This window comes from Halictus rubicundus, chromosome 4, assembly GCF_050948215.1.
Source record: "Halictus rubicundus isolate RS-2024b chromosome 4, iyHalRubi1_principal, whole genome shotgun sequence".
Classification (NCBI taxonomy): domain Eukaryota; kingdom Metazoa; phylum Arthropoda; class Insecta; order Hymenoptera; family Halictidae; genus Halictus; species Halictus rubicundus.
The window spans coordinates 12,738,774-12,760,840 of NC_135152.1; the positions used below are offsets into that span (position 1 = coordinate 12,738,774).

A 22,067-nucleotide genomic window follows, 5' to 3' on the forward strand; every position below is an offset into this window, starting at 1 on the left:
TGGGAAAAAGTGGTTTCTAATGTTTCCGGTACAGCAACTCCAATTTTGCGAGGTCTTTCAACCGGGATGGTGAAAATATTTTTGGCAATTTGGCAACAATCCATGGATCCATGCTTCCTTATTTTTCTCCGATTTATTGAAATTTTCGCAAGTATCTCACACGCTTGTATTACGGGTACAAACGTTATCAACAGATTAAAAAATATTTGTACGATATCAGAATTTTATGCGTTATTTAAAAAAAAAAAGGGAGGAGTTCAATAGGAATTTATTTCGGACGTGAATAATTCGAATTATTTAAAAATAGTGTGTCCATATTCTTACGTTCCGACGCATTGACTGTTTTGCATTTTATTAATTCATTTTTGTCATAAAACCCGTAGTCCGGTTGTCAGGGTTCGAGAAAAATATCTAAAATATTCTCGGAATACTTAAGTCCAGCGGTTCCCGTCGAAACTATTCGGAAGGGAATCCGTTGAATCTGGAAGTCCAGGCAGAAGGGCGGCGTTCGGCTATTATGGGGGTTCATGGTGTTTCATGAATTTCGTGCGCACGCATATACGTGTGTAGCCGCGTGAATGTGGGGGGGTGTAGAAAATACGGGTGTGGTTCGATCAATACGGACATCCCATGGATCTATCGGTGCGTGCACACCAGGTATACACTGCCGGGATGAATCACCTCGAATTGTGACTGCCCGTATCGGTCATCTACAATGAAACACATTTATCCAATTAACTTTTTGACAAGAAATATAAATCCTTGTCAAAATATTCGGCTACGTCACGACCCACGAATTCTCTTCGGCTTCCACACAATTCACAATTACCGACAAAGTAGCAAGCATTTTCCCAAATGATCTATTGAAAAGAACTGCCTTCGGTGACCGACGACACGTTAACGAAAGCAATGTCATTGGCTTTTAACGAATTAATCGCTGGTATGATCTGATTGGAAAATCTAGACGCTGGTCATCGGTGACCGACGGCGCACAATAAAGGCAATGCCATCTACTTAATGAATCGATAGCCGTTATCGAATACTGCAAAAGATAAAATATTGATTGAAATTTTGACTGTCGGTCACCGGTGACCGACGCTGCGCAAGTGAACGAAACATCATCGGTTAATCGAATTGAGAGCAGATGTCGATCCCTGACAAACGAGAGGACTGAACTGAAAATTCAAACGCCGGTCACCGGTGGCCGACACCCATGCGAGTAAAGGCAACGTCGTCGGCTCAACGAGACACGCACTTAGGATCGGCATTGGTCATTGACAAGCTAGAATGAAAAATTCGAATGACGGTCACCGGTGACCGACGATGCAAAAATGAAGGCAATACAATATTGGATCACAAATTGAGGACCGACATCGGTCACTGACATACAATAAAATCGGAAGAAGATCTATGTTGCCGGTCACCGGTGACCGACGATGCGCAGTAAAAGCATTTAAAAATCTTATTGCAATGCTTCCAGCTGATCGAAAATAGAAGTGTAACTCTACTTTCTTGCAATTGATGCAGAAAATTTTTATTTTGCATAAAAACCGGCAGTCTAGTTAACAGCTTTAATGTCGAAACACTTCCGGTTTGTATTCTTTTCGTTGTAAACGTCGGTAACCAGAAATAGGTGATGCCCTAGTCAGAAAATAGTGTTCCGATTGCCTATGACCGGCATTGCATGCGGGGGCTATGCAGGGTCCCATGAATGTTGATGCGAAAAGTAATGATATTCCGTGCACGTTTCGAATTCTTGCCCCCCTTGCGAATGACTCTGCGCCACGCGTCCGCGTTTTCGTTAATTCCGCGGGAATGATCGCGGCCGGGAAGATTAATCGCCGCCGTGTGGAATAATTGGATGTTTTACGGCTGCCAAGTACAGTTGTCTGAAGGCACAAACGTAAAACGGTTTCTCGCGCTCGTACCGAACCGACACTTCTGTTGACATTCCTCTATTGCCACTCGTGACTCACAAAAACAATAACAGCTCGCGTTTGGACCCGCAGCTGTTCTTACCGTTTCAATTCTTCGTGCCTACATCTGGCCGGCTGTGTACCGGGTGTCTCTGCACGTTTCCATCGGCCACGAAATGCCATCAAAGGGACACGCCCTATGTCCTCACCCTGCACAACATGTTCGGCGTAGTTTTCCCGATCAGCATAAATTTTATTTTCAATTTTTTAGTGTTCAATAACGTATTTTCGTTGGCCGATTTAATAGTTATTGAGTACAGTATCGGTGGAATTTTTTAATTCAGCTGGTGGTTACTGAAGAAACTATCCAACGCAGCGACCTACTTTATTGAATAGCGAGAGATGTAAGATTTGGTGAATTTAGAGGATTTTATTATTTTTGGCGGATTTAGCGAAGCTTTTGTAAAGTTTTGTCTAACATCTTCGAACCATGGTTTGAATTAGGAGAGTAATTGGTTTTTTTGGCACAACGCCTGCTCTGAAACTCAGTCAAGTTGCGCAGGACTGAGCACACGTTGCTTTCCTCATCCGTTCAATCAAAGTTGCCGTTTAATGGCTTCGTTAATTTTCGGCAGTTATCACGTAGACTTTATCGGCCGCTGGATCACAAAGCAGCAAGTGTCCCGTGTAATTAGACGTAACGTGGCGTGCTTGTATATGATTTACACGGTCGCGCGTGATACTCGCTCTCACCTAGTCGATGGACCGTATCCTTCGTCGATCCGGTCGCCGATTTACAGGAGCACAGCACTCGGTAAGACGGTAACGGGTATCGAGTTTCTAAAGCAACGTATAGATCGCATATCGCATTCTACATCTGTCTACCGCTATCACTTATTAATCAAAAAAAGAATGAAATAGATAGCATCGTGTAAGCTAGACGTCCCTCGATCAGTTGAGATTGTGTAAAACAGCGAAACGAGCTCTTCCTTCATTAATTTATGCTGGTAATCATCGGATCGCGGAGCAAGTTTCTAATTTATTGCCTCTCTAGAACTCCATTTTTCATGTAACATTCAACGACTACTTTTTAAAAGCATAATTGGGAAAATTGAAACTACAGGATTTTGGAGTTCTTTCTAGTTGTACAATCTCTTATGGTATTTATTCATTAAAGCGAGTTGCTAATGTTGCGCGACGTCTCTCGCCTGGCGTCAACGGGTACATTTCCATCGATTGTTATAATGCCGCCGCCTGACACCGCATTAGAATAATGCACATCTGTTTTTAATTACTTGCGGCTAAAAAAAGCATTTGCCGCGGTGTAAACATGTTGCGTACGACATCTATCTTAAGGGGAGAATGATCGAACGATCGGATTATAGAAGCGGAATTCGAAATTGGACATTCTTCTTGCGCCCAATCACGTTCGTAATTAACTGAGCTGCGAAACGTGGCCATTTAAAAGCTGTGCTCCGGTGATTTCAACGCGTGGGTAGGAACACATTCGGAGTCAAAGCTCTAACATCAATAACAAGCATCCTTAGCGCAAATCTGATTGGAAACGAACTCGTACAGCAACATAAATATACATTGACGAAAGATCAGTATGTTAGCAAATCGTTACAAGGCGACTGAGGACGTTATCTTCGTACAATGGTTGGGCAAGCGAAACACTGACGAAAAGACACCCTCATTTTACCCACTTAGCGGTCAGATCCTCCAGGGACAAGGTCCTTATTTTTAAGGATCCTTCGGGTAAACATCCTAAGGAACGCCCATACTTATGCGACCCAACGTAGTCGCCAGCAGAACCGTCCATCTACAACTCTGTTTAGTCTCAGTCACCCTCGTTTCAAGGCCAGGCTAAAACCCCGTCGTAAAACCCTCCGAAGGACGAAACGGCGACTTGCTGTCTTCCTGCCATTTTACTCGAAGAATTTATTTGGATCTTTGAGGATCAAACAAAATTTACCGACGTATTTGTCCCGAATTCTTTCGAAACGATCGCCGAACAGATTCGGTGCCCAAACGTGATGGTACACCATGATACGCGTATTAGTGACAGGGTGGTTTTGCGCGAAGAAATTAGTTGCATCTTTTCGCCGTGTCACGGTATCGGGGGCAACGGCTGGCGAAAATGTTATGGTCGGGGCAACTCGCGTCGGGGACCACCCTATAACAAGTAGCGATGGGATCGAGTACCTTGCAAGCATGTTCGAACCTTGATTGATTGAACCTCGAACCCTCCGTAAGTATTTCCGGGAATACTGTAGCCCCAAGTGTACTTGAACCTGTTATGATTTCTTCGAAAGAGACACGCAAGAATTGATACACTATGAGAGCCACGAATTAATTTGTACACAGGTCTTTTACAACAGCCAGGTAACTGTTCCATTATTAGAGAAAATTTTAGGAACCAAAGTTCTTCACTACAACATGGCAATAACAGTTTTTTTTTGTAGGTGAAAGAGTTTCGGACATTTCAAGGTCACCTTCATTTTTTTAAAATAGAAACATCTTTTTATGCACTGTTCGATGCAGCTCGTCCTTCTCTATAAAAAAGTATGGACCTATGTATGTCGAGAAATAAATAGTTTAAGAGATATTTCAACTTTAATTTTGTTAAATTTTGTAATCTTTTTGCGCGTCGATTGATAAACGCGAAAACATGGTAGATCATGCCAATCATTAGTTGGAACTTGACTGAAGTAGGACAGTGAAGTTTTGAGTAGTAATCGAGAATGAAACTCGATTGCGGCAGTTGATTCGGATTCGCAAATACTTATTGAACTTGATCATATCGCCAATAACGAGCAATCCGTCTCACGCACACCTAGACACACATTGGCACCGAAGCGAGGCCGATAAAAAGCAACAAAGAACTACTGTATCGGTGTTCGCGCCCCGGTTTCAAAACAATTGATAACACCGCGGTGACGGCGGGGTCATCTATCGTGCAAAATAATTATTGCCAACTCGTATATTTTCCGCGCTGTCTGTCCCAGCCTCGTGTTTTTCCATTACTATCTTGCGAGCGGCGCTGACCTTCGCGAAATTACAGGTTCTAGGTGCCGTTCGACGAAAGGAAAAAAGAATCCCGAGGAAGCAAAGAACTGTGCAGTTATCGGCCGAAGTTCGTCACGATCATGATTCCGTAACCTAGATGCAAGCTCTTTATCAAAGAGAGAGTTCTTTAGGCTCGAGAAAGTAGAATAACATTTTTGGAGAGCGCGGATATCGCGCGCATTCTTTTCGCGCCGGAATAAATTGCATTCCACTCCGCGAATACTTTCTTTGTCTTATCGCGAGGAACACATCTCTCTCGTGGAAAATGTGCAAAGTACTTCGCTAAGGAGTTGCCCGGATCCTAAAAGGGTCGATACGATCGTTCCCCGGATTATCGCGGACGTTCTAGGTAGGAAAAACTCGAGCCCCGGATTAGCGTAACATTTTATCCCGCATTAGCGAGCGAACATTTCGTTCGTTCCATTCGCGACCAGCGTAGCGCTGTTACCCACCGGATTAACGATAACAAATTACATTTCGGATTAGCGCGCAACGAGTTTACACGACGGTTCGCCTAACGCCGCGACGACGCGTTTCAAGATTTCCATCGAGTATTACTCGCGACGAGTGCCATCTCGGAGTCGAAGGAAGCTGGCGATAGACCGATCTTTTTCTTCGCGTTTCAACGATTGATACATTCGCCACGGATAGTGCTACAATCGGGGAGCTCGTCTCGAAAACAAAGAGTCGCGCGATTGGGGGCGAGCTCGTAAACAAACCGCGCTCGATCCGATTTCGCTGGTCACGAGCTCTGCGATCTACTCATCGGCGAATTTTGTCATTTCCGAATTCTCGAATTTTCCTCTATGCCGTCTCGGATATCGCTGGCGTCACACACCAATCGTAGAACTATAATATTCGCAAGCCATGTGATGACAAGTCATGCAAACTCTATTAAGATTGGTTGTCGGCACGCGATTAATAACCTATCGGGTGAGATTTTACGTAATCGCTTTTGCACGGAACACGTGACCAGCGAATTGCACGGTCTCGTCCATTTTGTTTTCGTTATTGAGGCGGATTGCTTCGACCCTTTCACGCTACTCGGAAATGCGCCATCAGAACAATGATTTTTGTATCATTCGTAGTTTCACAGTTTGAAGAAGTACACCTTAGAACGGGGACAGAAAGTAGTCAAATATTTTAGTATTTTTATTGGTTTTCAGTAGCTGGAAACAAAAAAGTATTTTTACTGTAAGAAATGTGAGAGGGTACTCATTTTTATATTATTTTTAATAATTTTTTCTTTGCGTGCAACTTTCGTGGAATTCATGAAACGTAACATTTGAAATCTCGAATGTCGAAGCTTCGAATTCGAGTGCAAGGGATTTAGGCTATCCATGTTCCGAGGGTTGAACCGCATAGTTTCTCAGGAGGGCAGTATCGTATGACGAAGCTGACGTTTTCAGCCGCTGTCAGGAAATTCTATGAAAGCCTTAGGGATAATTGGGAGTAACGCGTATCTACTCAGAAGCATATTAATTGTCTCGAGTTAACGTCGTGTCCCTGGCCAAGACGCACCGACACACGATGACTTCAGAAGTGAAAAGCAACATGACGTCGATCCCTTAATTTCATGGGAACGCCTAAGAAGGGAACGTAGAAATTCCAGATATCCGTACACTGGACTGGATGAATACATTCCTTCAGTTCGTGCTACTCGGAAATAATAATTTTATTTCTTCGGACGGTGCACAGGCACTGAATATCATTCGCGTAACCTTGGCATGTCTTTACGACGGGTTCCAAGCTGTGCAATCATTATCGATTCCTATCGACTCCAATCAAAGTTTTTCCTCATCGAATTTTATGAATGCCGGTATTTATCATTTGTAATTAATGCACATCGATACCGGTGAACATCGATACTTATCGATACTGATGAACATCGATACCTATCGATACTGATGAACATCGATACCTATCGGTACTGATGAACATCGATACCTATCGGTACTGATGAACATCGATACTTATTCGATACTGATGAACATCGGTAACTATTGTTTCTGATGAGCATCGATAACTATTGTTTCTGATGAGCATCGATAACTATTGTTTCTGATGAGCATCGATAACTATTGTTTCTGATGAGCATCGATAACTATTGTTTCTGATGAACATCGATAACTATTGTGACTGACAAACATCGTTATCTATCGCTACCGGTGAACATCGATAACTATCGTGACTGATGAACATCGCTATCTATCGCTACCGATGAACATCGATATCTATCGACACTGATACACATCGACGTCTATCAATTATATTGAGCATGGATATCTGTCGATTATATTGAACATAAATATCTATTGATTACATTGAACAGAGATAACTATCGATTATAATAAATGTCGACACCTACTGACTGCAACGAGTATCGATATTTATCGACCACGGTGGGTATCGATATTCATGGATCTTGTAGAGTATTGGTTTTTATCGATGGCAATCGATTTTTGTAGACCGATGCTGGCCGATTGTAGAGCTCGCGTCACCACTCGGAATAATTGTAAAAATCGATCGTGACATCGATGCGTATCGACACAGAAAAACGTCGATATTATTTCCGAACGAACACAGGAGAGTACACCGTTGACGAGAACGATCAATCTTCCTAACAAGGGTTATCGATAACGCAGCGACCGCGGTCTGATCGGCGGGCAATAATTCCTCGCAGATAGGCGCTCATTAAATCGTTTCGCGTACAAATGGCTTCTCTCGTTTCCACGACGGAACAAAGAAGCGTAACAAACAGCGTGATAAGATCGTCAACGTTCATTGATTAGCCCGGTACGGTAATCAATAATCGACGGGGCCGGCAAGCAGCACCGGCGGCATCGTTCTGAATATCATCCCGCCATGTCCTGTACACAAGACGGCGGGGTGCAATCGTGTTTCGCAACCTCGTGTGCGCTCGCACGGCGCGCAACCGTGTGCACCCCGGTAGCCATTTACTCGTATAACAGAGGTAGACACGCGACACAAGATCTGTTGGGTGCGCGCGCGCGCGCGCGCGTCTCCGTTTCGGAAGATAAATGACGGCTGAAAAGAAATTAGCCCGGCGGAAAGGGCACGTCGAATCGATTCGAGCACCGTTTTAATTCCCCCGCGGTGCCAGGGTGTCGGGCTTCCTCTCTTGCACACACGATATCCGGGGCCTGTAACCAGATTCTACAGGTCCGGGATTACACGAAAATTCTGGCGAGCGACGAAACTGCCGCGGACGCTCTTCTTTCAAATCGCTAACGATCGCAATTTCCCCGCTCTTCATTCCAGCGCTCGCTCCTGGCCTCTTCTGTTCTCCATTCTTCTTTCCATCATCTTTCTTCCCTTCTAACAAAAGTATACAGGCTGACCTGTATCAAGCTACATCTACATTCATTAACAATCTCATAATCTCTACGTATTTTGTTATAGAATGTTTTAGCAAGTTCTGAAATAAAAGAGAGAAAACACGTCGAACCGCGTGTAGACTTAACGGACACCCTGTGTAAGGCGCGCGACGATTTTTCCGCTCGTCGCTGACCTATGCACGCAGGAATCGTCGCGACGACGGATCGTCGCCGGACAACAACTTTCTGTACGCAATGTCGCTCGTTTCCTCGGGCTCAATCAACGGGGCCCGCCTCGATATATGCACACACGTACGTACGTACGTACAGTAGTACGGTCGAGTCACGCGAGCGAGATTCGTTGCATGTGATTCCGCTCGGAGTTCTCACAGGCGCCTCGATGTCTTCTCCGACGGATCGATCCGGGCCGCCACGGCTCCTGCTGGGGTGCTACACCTATATCCCGAGCCCCCCCCCATCTGTCACGTGACAAACGTGTAATAGCAATTGGAACGACGCCGACGGCGACGGCGACGCTACTGCGAAATGCCTCCCCTTTCTTCTTCGTTTTTCTTTCGCGTGCGACACCGACAACCGCGTTCCTCCCGCTCCACGGTGGTCGATCTCCTTGACCGGTGTTCTTCGGTCCCGTTTGCTAATCACACTAATGCTTCTGCACGTTTGCTCAGTAGAATCATTCAATCGGTAGAACGCGATGTGCTCCGTTATGCACTGCAATTATTTGTAAGTCTACCGAAGATGCAGAGTGGCTCAAAGTATTGCGCAAGTCATATATTTCTTTGTTGGAAAAATGCGGTCGTAATTTTAACTCTACGTCAGAATCCGAAAATGTAGCTGAAAAGTACTGCAATAAATTCACGAGACTACCAAAGCTGCAGAGACGGACGGGTAGGTAGAAAATTCGTGTCCCGAAAAAAATTCTTAGAGGACTCTAAATATAGCCGTTCCAAGGGCAGAAAACGCCCTAATCTGTAATGCTCAGAGCACTCGAAATATTAGGCTGGGTTCGAATAACCACGTCAAGCACTCTCCCTCTTTATCTCTCTCTCTCTCTCTCTCTCTCTCTCTCTCTCTCTCTCTCTCTCCTCCTCGGGTTCTCTGGTTCTTATTTTCCTGAAGCTCGTGTTCTCTCTTCAGCTACCTTTGTTTTATCCTTATACTTCCTTTTACGTCTCCCTCGCTCGGCTCTCTTTTTTCATCTGGCCGTCCCTCTTTTTCCCTCTGCCGGTCCCCCCCTCTCTCTCCCTCTCTCTCTCTCTCTCTCCTCGTTCCTCTCCGGCTCTCTTTGGCCCATCGCCCCCGTGGTCCCGCCATGTCCCGGCTACTATCCCCTTTCATTCGCGCACATGGTGTGCGTGACCCTGGGGTGCGTCGTTGCATGTCGTCGGTCCGCGACGACGGTCTCGCCCGTTCCTTCTCCCGGGTTACAATTGGCCGGTGCCAAGAATCGAGAAAATTATTCCCCTCAATTCCGCGCAATTTAAACGAATTAACCGATCGCGAGGCAACGAGCACCGCCCGGGTACAAGTCCCCCGAAGGAGAACCTACGCAGAACCTATTCCTCCGGGCCCTTCGCCGAGCAGAACCGGAAACACCGTGCTCGACCGTTGAAACGAGGTTGACTTCAGCCTTCCTGTACTCTATCGTACCGCCTCTGTAAACAGTCGGACCCTCGAACCTCCAATTCCACCAAACAGGGTATCCTGGGACACCGTTTATCCGAACCGTTCGATAAACAAGACGATTCTGGTAACTGGATCGTTCTGATAGTGGAACAATAAGAGAACCAGTGCTGGTATAACTGGACTCATGTTCCCGTGCTATATTGCGGATCTGTATGAAAAATAAAAATTGTCCCCGTCAATTGAATGGAACTGGAGCCAGACGGTTCATTTTTAGTTTGATAATTTTAACAAGCTAAGAATAATAGATTGGCATTCATAAATCATTTTAACCTTTCTGCTGCTTTAAATTGCACCTACTCGGTTTTTCCATAAATGCATACACTACAAATTATTTTGATCTTCTTATCGAGACAATTTTTATATCAAGCGCTCGCTTATAGAGGGCGGCAGAAAATGAATAGTACTCTAGTACTTTTTTTTAAAGAGGACACGGAGGTACATCGATTAATGAAACAAATGCAATGTTGCTAAAGAAAATTGAAGAGATCTCGATTTTTTTTTTTTTTGTTAAATGAAAACCTTTTTGCTGATTCTTTTCATTGCAATTTATTATCGTGTAATTACTGACCAACTTTTGTTTGAACAAGTTCTTTATCAGGTTACCGGAAATACGTGAAATGCGACACGCGATGCACTCGGCTACCGTTGCTGACAGCAGAGGGGGCAGAGTTGGGCAAATAAAATCAATTGTTATTCAAAGTACAATGTACTCCAGAAGTAGCGTGCAAAGAATCAGAGAGATCATTTTTGGTACATTTTTAAAACTCGATTGAAAATTGATAAACATTTAAAAAATTCGGATAAATTCGTTCACAGAAATGTTTTTTGAGGCACTTCCAAGCCCAAAGATGTGCGTTCGAATTTTTGTATAATTACACGTAGAAAAAGATGTAGGAATTTCTTTGTCGTGGGACAAAAGAAGAGACTCTTCCAAGCACAAAGATTTGCGTTCGAATTTTTGTATAATTACACGTAGAAAAAGATTTAGGAATTTCTTTGTCGTGGGACAGACGAAGAGACGATTGCCGAGTGATTCGATTTTGTATATTCGACGTTGTTATCGCTTGAGATTCCTGTTCCTCGCAGCCAGATTTCTCGGCTACTCGCCCTGTGTCGCTTTAATACTCGTTATATCCCGCCCGACATTGTAGCAGCGCGTTGCATCTGACGTCGACAACGTAAAAAAGCTCGGTGCACGTTTTGCTCGTGTCGCTCTGGAAATAGCATTCAACCGCTCTTCTATATTCCGCAGTTTCTACAACCGTTCGCGGAGGAACAAATTTTTTGGCGGAAAATATTCCTATTACACCTTTGTTCATAAACGAACGCAGCACCTATGGCACCGTCAACGAACTTTGGACCCTTATTCGTTCACAGAAGGTTTTAGACTGCGGATCTTTACGCGAAATTTTAATTTTAAATTTTTTCAATGTTTTTACTGTTTCAAACTACATCTATTTTTGTCATAAATGCATAAAATCCGTAGTTTATTAACAACAGTCCTTTCAGAAACGTGATTAAAGACAAGTTCCATTCAAACCACTACCTACACTGAACTATCATTTTTCTATGAAGCGTTAATGTTTGCAAATTACAAATGTACATTTAGCGTACAATAACGTAGATTCGCCTCATGGTTAAGAAATATGTTTTTCTTAGCTCCAATAATTTGTACATCTGACAGCATAGTACTGTCGCAATATTTTTAGAAAAGTTATTAGCTCCAGCCTGAGTAAAATCGTAGAAGAGGTTGGACACGTAATTTGTTCATAATTGATTAGGCCAAGCGTGCTCGAACACCGAACGCTGCTGTAGCCGACAAATCATGCCGAATGTAGTTGGCCGAGTAAGCATCTTTCCGTGAATGAAAATGTTTCGTGTCACGCGATCGGCTTTAAATCACGTACGAGTTATCCGGTTCCTGATGATAATGGCCGCGGACCGAGGCGTCGGCTGAATTTCATTATGCTTAATCGAACGCGTACGTGTGGCAACCCTTTCGAAATCATTATTAAATTCCCCTTTCTATTCCCCCTGTAATTTTATTAAGACCCCGCGCGAACGCTGGCAATCCCAAACAATTCTTTTAATATTTCTTTAAAAATTGATACGTGATACGCGAAAGTACGAAGACATTGGGCGACTTTAAGAATATTGTTACACTATTCTCAAGGTATTAAAATTATTTAAAAAACTAGATTTGCTTTTGTTACTTATGCGTCTTACCATTTCATTGAGATCATTTTTATTTTGCACAAAACGACGATATTGAACTTATTTGGAATTATTCAATTAGAAATAAGCTTTCTTTAAAAAAATATTTAATAAACTCTTACGATGCACAAAACTTCGACGAAGTTGTTAAAAATGTATCGTTTAAGCGAAAAATTCTTCCTCGCCCCCTTTTATAGTTCATTAAAAACTCATGCTGCAGTTCCCGACGTCTACACCACGGATCTTTATGCACGTATACATAGTTTTTATCGATCTTCCTTTGGGGGGAAAAGAATTTTTATCGAATCACGATTCTTTTTACATTACATCTGAACCACTAAAACTAAATGTCTTTTGAATCTGTTAATAATCTATGGAATTAAATACAATCAATTACATAATCTCTGACTGGGAATGGCGCATGATTAATCATAGATATGCGCATTTACAATGAGTCATAACTAAATTCTTCGAACTGGAACACTTGCAACCGAACGTGTTCATGTTACAAGCTAATAAAAATGTAGGAAATTAAATACTATTGTAGCCCGCGTCTCGCGATTCTTGATACTGGAAATATGAATTCGAACTGCGGTAAAACTTGTAGCTAGATTGTTAGGATTTTATTCATTCGTGGAAAGAATGTATTAAAATTATTAGAACGATGAATATATTCTCATTTAGCTTCCACTATTTACGATCGAGCAAAAACATTTTTATTCTGCATACAAAATCCGCAGTCGACTTATCACTTGGGAATTAAAACCTGTCGCGCTCAGTGTCACGAGCTTCGTTTTCCAATAAGTTTGTATCGAATCTAATAATACTAATTAATCTGTAATCGAGTTTCAATGTCGATGATGGGTTGGTAGCACGTCGACGAGCGTTGTTTTCTCGGAAAAGTTCCGCGCGGAACGAACGGTGCCCGGTGTTCTCGCGAAATCCATTAAAAGCCCGCGCCGCGGTGAAAACGCAACTTGGTTCGATTGTGTCATTTCCACCCCCACATCCCATCCCCACCCCCTCGGGTTGCCGATAAATCCACCGTCCGTGGAATTATTGCATTTCACCGTTGATTCGTTGCATTCAATCCGCTTTCGTCGAGGAACTCTCCGGGGCTGGACGTTATTACGCCGCGCCTGCCGATAAATGACGCAGGAATAATGCGCGTCGATCTTCCATCGATCCCGCGGTGGAAAAAGCCATGGAGAGAACGGGGTTGGGAAACTCGACAGTTAATTAAACGCCGTCCTCGAACAGAAAAGAGATCGCGACATTTTCCTTTTTCTCCTTTTTTTTTTTTTTCTAAAATAAGTTTCTCCATTGTTGAGTCGTATTACACACCGACGACGATTCCCGCGGCGATCGTGATCAGCAGCGAATCCCATAGCAAACCAGATCGATCGATCATTGGCACAAACTCGACGGTTGATTGTGGGATATTTCTGATTGAAAATGGCGATCGTTTATCAATTTTTTTGAGACCAGTTACCGCGTCGTTATTACAATAACCTCCATAGCGGAGCCAGTGTTGCAAGACCGGTTCTGAGAAGCCATAGTTAATTGAGAGTAATTGATCAGTAAAGATTCTGTTAAAGTTAATTTGTTAATTTGTGCTGGTTTTGCGATTGAAAGTTAATTTTACAGATTTCATGCATTGTCGGTTCGTCAACGGTGTTTACCAATGCTTACTCACATAGACAGCCGAGTACTGTAATGTCTCGATACACGTTGTCGAGAGATCTGTGCACATAATTTGTCGAAACTTTTTTGTTTTTAATTATTCCATTGTGAAACCTTCGCCGACATGTTCGGGACATTATTCTGATTAAAACGACACCAAACATGACGTAATTCGAAGTTTATTTGCTCGTTCAATCCACGATTCGGTAGAGCCTCGATTATCCGAACCGACGATACCCGAATCCTCGTGTATCACACGTAAACCGTTTAATCTAAAGCGCTCCTTTATTTATAAATTACGAATCAGAGTAAACATTTAACCCGCCACTCCACCTCGATAATCAGTGTTTGATTATCTAAGTTTCAACTCATGTTTCACCGATTAGTTCGGATAAACGGGGCTCCACTGTATCGTGAATTAAACGAGTAAATACGATCCGAACGGTGTCGAGTCTGGTATCGTTTTAATCGGAAAAATCTCACGAAAGTGTTGGTGCAGGTTTTAGCATTTTTTCCCCCTAAATCGTGACAAGGAATCTCACCTGAATCGACTCGAAGACAAAGAATCGTTGCATCTAACGTTTTTTTCTCGCTGCTCCGGATGTTTATTGCAGCGGTGACGAGACGCCTCCGTTATCGGCGTCTAACCTTGCACTGTTTTGTCCGATTCACACACAGCCCCGTGATTCATTGTGGCCGATTGCCGGCAGGAAATTACGCGTGTGTCACAGAAGCGTCGATAAAGCTTTACGATGTACGCGTCCGGGATAGCTAGCTGAAAGATCCGCTCCGATATGCGGCCCCCGAAGAATCGCTCGCGTTACGATTATCAACGCCTACAACACCGCTTTTCAATCGCTATGATCGCCACACATCGGTCAAAAATTGCCAAAGCTATTTTCGCTTCATCCCTGTACTGGACCACTTAAGCAAATCCGTAAAAGAGAATAGAACTCCATAAACGAGGACCTCAAATTCAGCTTCAAAAGCTAGGAAACAAATCCAGGAAACTTCGCCATCAGCACTTGCTTTGGCAACAGCTCTCATAATTATAATATTCAATTTGATGCAATACATCCTGCTATAGAATATTCAAGAGAATATTATCACAGAAATTGGACAGTTCTCTGGCCCTATAATTTTAAATAAGACCGTAAACTAAATCGATTTTATCTTCTTTAAGTAAAATAGGATATCCCAGCAATCCTAATTGCAATCCTAGTGCAAACGATGCTCGCCTCTGGCTCTCATTTGTGAGAAAAATATTTTACCATGATAACGTATGACACGATAAGTAATATTAATTTGTTTGGAATTTCGACTGACGCCACTTTCATGATCACCGGCACATTTATCCTAGCGAAAGATTCTCCTCGATCGGTTTGAACCGTTAGGTGTTTTGTCGATCTAGGAAGCTCGTTTCGATCATTGTGAGTGACGTGGAATGAACGGCGCGCGAAACCGGCGTCCGAAGAAAGAAGTATAACGCGAGTTTAATGTTCCACGGCAGGCTTGCCGGGCTTCCGGTGCGGATTCAGCCGAAGGAGTCTGCGAACGATGATTCACTCGTTATACATGCAGATAGTAGATGTTGACTGCACCGCGTACCCTAATAATTCTTGTCGCCTGAGAACGGCAAGAAACTTCGCGTGTATCATCATGTTTGTAGACGATGTTTCTTGCTCTATAACCCCTATCTAGAGAGCATGCATCAGAGCGTTAGCCTTTTTGCAATTTGTAGGAGATTAAATTGCCGCCTGCAATAACACCACTTGCACTTGCACTCTGTGGTGTCATTAGACTGCGGATCTTTGAGCAGAAGATACAGAAGATTTTTTAATTAATTCCATTTTATAGAAACGGCGACACTGCGCGGACAAAATATTCTATCACGCTCGTCAGGGCAGAACGGTAAAAACTATAGAATGAATGCTCTATTCCTGACGTCGGGATGCGTTTGTCGAGCTCATAAAAAATCCACGCAGGTTCATTAGACGCGTCGAGCGTCGGGGTGTAATGCCTCGCGCGCGCACGCGCGCGTGGACGTGGAAAAAAAATAGAAAAAAGAAAGAGAACCGGCGCGAATCGATGGCGATTAAATATTCGTGAGCGCGCGCTCGTGGCCGTTCCGTTTTTTCCAGGAAGATATAAACGTCGGTGTCGAAGTAAGGAAGCTTTGATAAACCGTTTCACGGTCGGTACGTGGCGGCTATGGGTTCGCGTGCGACGCCAGGCGTCGGTCTAGGCGTCGTGGCGCCTCGTGGCGTACCCCTCCGTCTGTCAGCCGGTGCCTGCGACGGGTACTTAGGGTAGCAGCCTCGAAGGTAACCGCACACGTGTATTTATACGCGAAGCGAAACGCCAAGCGTCTTCTCCTTCGCTTCGCTGCTACACGCATCCTACACGTACAGGGTGAGTCTCGTGACATGAAATAACTCGTAAGTTATTTGTTGTACGAAACAAATATTCAAACGAACCTTGCATGGTTCCCAGGGGTACATACAAGTTAAGTTGACGCGGTCGAATTCGGAGTACGCGATGCTGTTTTTTTTTTTTTAAATATTGTTTGTACTTGACTTTCCTGGACTTCTGCTTCTGTTTACAGTAAGCATGGGTAGTGCGACAGTCAATTGTAGAGTTTCAAAACGAAAGTTGTAGTAATTACAAATTTCTAAAATTCTTGTCAAATTTTCGCCAGTCGGAAAGTAAGTTGACGCAAACAAATTTTTTATTTTTAATACAAATTCATGAGTATAATTACTTATTAATTATATTAATATACGTGGCTGATTGTAAAATATTTTTAGTATGTAATATCTATAATAATAAATAATTGTTATTTGTAGTATGTCTACAACTAGAGAATTACATCTATTTGAGAGAATTCAAATTTAGGAGTTTGGTATCTCCAAAGAAGGCGTTTGGAAAATATGTGCAAAATTAAAACACACGGGTAAACCTGAAAATATGATAAGAACAGGAAGGAAGAGAAAAACATCTGCTCGTCAAGATCGACTAATTGTTAAGAAAGTAAAAAAAAATCGCTTTATTAGTGCAAGACAAATAAAAGAAAATTTGTCGTTGCCGATATCCATTACGCAAATTAAATCTCGCATTCATGAACAAAATTTACATGGTTCATGAATGGATATCAAGAAAAAGACTTTATATTTCTAAGGTAAATGCTCGAAAACGTTTACATTTTGCAAAGGAGCATTATAAACAAATTTCGTTTTGGGAGTCAATAATATGGAGCGATGAATTTAAATTTGAATTAATTTCGAATAAAAGAAGGAAATATGTTTGGAGAAAAGAAGGTCAGACATTTAAACAAAAATCAATAATACCCACTATTAAACACGACGGTGGCAGTATAATGATATGGGGTTGTCTTAATAACAACCACGTTGGAAATTTAGCAGCAATCGATGGAAAACTTACTGCTGCCAAATACATAGAATTACTGCAAGAAAATTTATTTTCATCTATAGCAAAAATTCAGAGTTCAGAGGTCTTACGTGTTTGCGATATTAATAAAAATTAATAATAATAAAAAAATGTGTTAATTTTATTACTGTTTTGTTATAAAAAGAAATTACTATTTCGATTAGAATTACAAAGACTGAATAAACATATTATTGTTACGAACTAATATTGCATTGACACTTATCACAGTTTTTTACCTACATTCTTATGCATACTACCAACAACAAGAATTCATTATTATAAATATTACATGCTAAAAATATTTTACAATCAGCCACGTATATTAATATAATTAATAAGTAATTATAGTCATGAATTTGTATTCGAAATAAAAAATTTGTTTGCGTCAACTTACTTTCCGACTGGAGAAAATTTGACAAGAATTTTAGAAATTTGCAATTACTACACTTTCCGCGATTCTTTCGTTTTGAAACTCTACAATTGACTGTCGCACTACCCATGCTTATTGTAAACAGAAGCAGAAGACCAGGAAAGTCAAGTACAAACCATATTAAAAAAAAAAAAAAAAACAGCATCGCGTACTCCGAATTCGACCGACGCAACTGTACGGTGCTGTGAACTGTTCTCCGTTACTTTATCGAGATCCGCGGGTCACCTTCAGCTCTTCGGATGGAATGCCTAATATTTTTAATTTGGATAAAGCACCGAATTCTGCGTATAAAAGTATAAAGTATAAAGTATAAAGTGAAAGTATAAAGTAAGTAGAGCTCAAAATTCCTAAAATATTTGGAAAACAAATTTGATTTCAAGCAGTGTTGGAAATCCCGTCCCTTACGCTCAATGCGCTCGCGTAATTGGATTATACGTGAACGAGGTAATTTTTCTACTTGCGTCGGCCGTGGTTGATGGGTCGCGATAAATTTAATTTTCTAATGTTTGAAAAATGAAAGAAGTTTGAGAATATCTCGGTAATTATTCATTTGAAGCCCTACTTGGTATAATACGTTTTCACGCAGAATTTGTTGCTTTGTCTTGAAGGTTACCCTGGTATCTCGATGAAAAGGCAGGCTAACAAAAAACAGATTAGAGCACGGTTGGAGTGTGTACGGTTGGAGACCAGGCAACATTCGTTTGAAAATTTTGTTCTGTGGCACATTTTGTTTCCTACAAGGAATAACCGACGAGTTATTTGTCTTCATGTTGCGAGACACTCACCCTGTACGTAAACTGGTGCGCGCGTTACCCGCACGCACAGAGAGAACCGTTCTATTTCAGCCCCCTGGTTTCGGAACCCCGGCAGACTCACGCACGTCGAGCTCACGTGCGCGCGTTCACGCGTAACTATACCCCGTGCTTTCCTTCGGGGAGAACCGGAACCGTGAAAATCGGCCGCTCCTGCCGCGCGCGCACCGGCTCTTTCTTTCTTCTTGAAGACACGCGGCGCTCTATTTTCGTCTTTTACGATAAGCGTTCGTAACACTTTCGCCGGAATCCGAGGGAACCCCGATGGCTAAAATTGGAAGGGACGTACCTTTTTTGCGCCCTTACGGGCCCTAACAGGAAACACGATGAGAGATCTCCTTCCGCTGGATTCCTCCTGCGGCCGATTGAATTGTTTGGAGACGATGGACTGCGCCGCGGGGCTCTATTAGGTCGTTCCGTGTTAAATGATACATCTCGGAACGCAAATTTTATCAATTGATCTAATCAAGAAACACTGTTACCGGTCTGTTATATAGTGCATACCAGCGCGTCGTTATCTCCGCTGTGTTTGAAAATATGATAAAACTTTACGAACCACAGTTTTTCACTATAAAGAGAACTGCAATATGGCGATAACAGTTGTTTTTGTAGGTGAAAGAGTTTCGGAGGTTTCAAGATCATCTTCAATTTTTTAAACAGAGACATATATTTTTCTATCCACTTATGGAGCTCGTTATTTTCTGCAAAGAAGTATTAACCCTTAGCACTCGAATGGCGACTATAAGGCGCCACTAAAATTTGCAATATCATTATTCAAAATATTTTTTACATTATTAAATTTGTTTGTATTTAATAAATTGCTAAACATTTCAGTATTGTAGTATATGTATAACATGGAAAAAAATGTATAGAGGGGAAATATTCTAGATCGGAAGAAATGTTTCAAAGGGTCAACCTATGCATGTCGAAAAGTTATTAACTTGAGGGATATTTCAACTTGAATTTTTTAAAAATTCTGTACATTTTATTTAACATATTTCCGTGTTTGTCAATAAACGATCGATAACATTTGTCGAGTTTCTCACCAAAAGTCCGCGCACAAAGGTCGACGTGTGCTTCTCTCGACAGCCTTTTCCATAAAAATCGCAGAACACGTTTGAGGTCGACTTACATAAACAACTGCTGTAAAAACACACTGGTTGACGGATCGCGAAAAAAATTGTTTCGATACTTTCGAACCCATTTCAAATACTGACTACATTTTTAAACATAATGTATGTTTACAGGTTTCAATTTTGCCGTCTCAATTTTGTCGTGAACGCATGAAATCCGCGGTCTAGTAATGGCTACTATCAATGGTCCAGTGATTACAGTGACCATGCTCGTGATCGAAGTATCTTTCCAGTAGATATTTATCGTAACGACGCGACCGTACGATCAGTCTTGCACGATGTGCATACCGGTGACTGTACATAGTAGTCGGCGGTAGGTAATCGTTTATAGACTATACACTGAACAGTAATTTGATCCTAATGACTGTATTCGATATGAACTCGTTAAAGATGACTATGCTGGACAGTGATTCGATAATAATTCCTTATTGGTGATTGCACAGTAATTCGTTGCTAACGACTATATTCGGCAACAATCTATGAACGATAATTCTACTCAACTATCTATACTCGTCGTGACTATCATAAACAGACAATTAAGCGACTGCCAAAATGACTATCAACGATTGCTCATAATTAGCGGATCTGATGCATTTATGACAAGAATGGGTGTACATAATTTGGGACAATGAAACGATCCGATCGATTGGAGAATTTCGATAGTTTTCTTATAACTTGATCAAAATACCCAAACAATTTTCATTTTATTTATTTATTTTTAGTCATAAAGATCCGCAGCCTAGCAATCAACGGAATGGTGAAATTGCTTGGACGACTGTCAGCAGACACGCGCCCCAAAGGATTAAAATAGCATCGGGTTTAACCGCGATGGGCTAATAAATATTGCAAAAACAAATGCATACGCAGAAAAGACAGGCACGGTTGTCGAACGAGCGGGGCATATTTCGCGAAGCTTAATTAACCGAATGAAAACTTGTAATGAATACAGCGGGAACCCCCTAGGGTCACGGTTAATTCCCTGTTTAATAAATTGCCGTTCGTTGATTTGCATAAAGATCCGCGGCTGTACTAATGACCGAAGCAAGGGCCCCGGAATACTTCTGCAATCGTGTTACCGTTTTCCAAACGATTGCGCGGTGTTCGGGTGGGGTGGGGGTGGGGGAGAGCGAGTACATTAAAAACCAGTTTCCAAGGTATCTCTCCGTGTACACATCAACACACACACACACACATACACCGACGCACACGGTGGAAAAAAGGAGGCATCGATAAGGCCCCATTCACATGACCGGCGCGCGTTCTTTATTCATGATAAGCGACATTGTCGTGCGCGTAATTATCCTGCGGCGCATGGCTCGCCGATAATTTACTCGTTTGTCGCAACGCATTAAAAAATAATAATCCGGTGTTAGGTGGGTGACGCGTTTATCGATCGCGTTTCGCTTGTACGCGCGCGTACCGTGCGTGTATCGCGAGCTCTTTCCAGTTCACGTATTTTTGCGCCGCACGACACACCACGGTGTGCGAATATCGATGCTGCTTCAGCGCCATCATCGTAGTTTCCCGATTGAAAAAATCATACGTCGTTGCGAATATTTTTAGACCTATCGGGCAAATTAGATTTCGAACTTTGTTTAAATATTGACCGATCCTACGAAAATATATATGTAGACATTTCTGTATGGAAGAATCGTGCATTTATTCGCGAGAATAATGCTCGAATTAACCCATTTGCATCATTAGCGTGTATACGCGAATGTACGCTCAATTTTCCTGGTCACTATCACCGGAGCATATATATATGCTGAATTTATTTTTTCTTATAATGCTGAAATATGAAGTCCTTTTACTTGTAGTCATTTTTGTAGTTGAATATAATAAAAAAAAAAAGTTTGGTGATAAAGTCCTTGTTTTCATATTTCCTTATGATGCAAATGGGTTAAAACACTTTTCGATTCAGATTTTCCAACCGTTCATGACCAACACTAAGCACTAACGATTTTTACACAAAATAGAAATTGTCTTCACATTCCAAAATACAGAAAATATATAAACATTTATGTCGTCTATTAATAATCGTAATAGGCTGGGAACAATGCAACGTAGTCAAATTCATCGACTGTTTTTACTGTTTTAAATTGTACATACAGGGTGTACTAAAACTGTTGGATTTCCTTGGAAGGGATGATTCGTGACGCCATTCGAAGTAACTTTTACCTTTGCGAAAATGCTCTTCGCTGCGTTGTTAAGGAATTATTAACGAAAAACACAGACCAATCGGAACGCCGGATACACCAGGCGGATTCTGACACAGCCAATGCCAACGCCACGCTACGGATCCCTCTGCTATAGCCACG

General features: G+C 42.2%; 1 protein-coding gene across 1 annotated transcript in view; it reads left to right on the forward strand.

Moving 5' to 3' along the window:
- Positions 1-22,067, forward strand: part of LOC143353440 (synaptic vesicle membrane protein VAT-1 homolog-like) — a 54,913-nt gene that overhangs the window by 9,226 nt on the left and 23,620 nt on the right. The gene's annotated exons all lie outside the window — the stretch shown is intronic.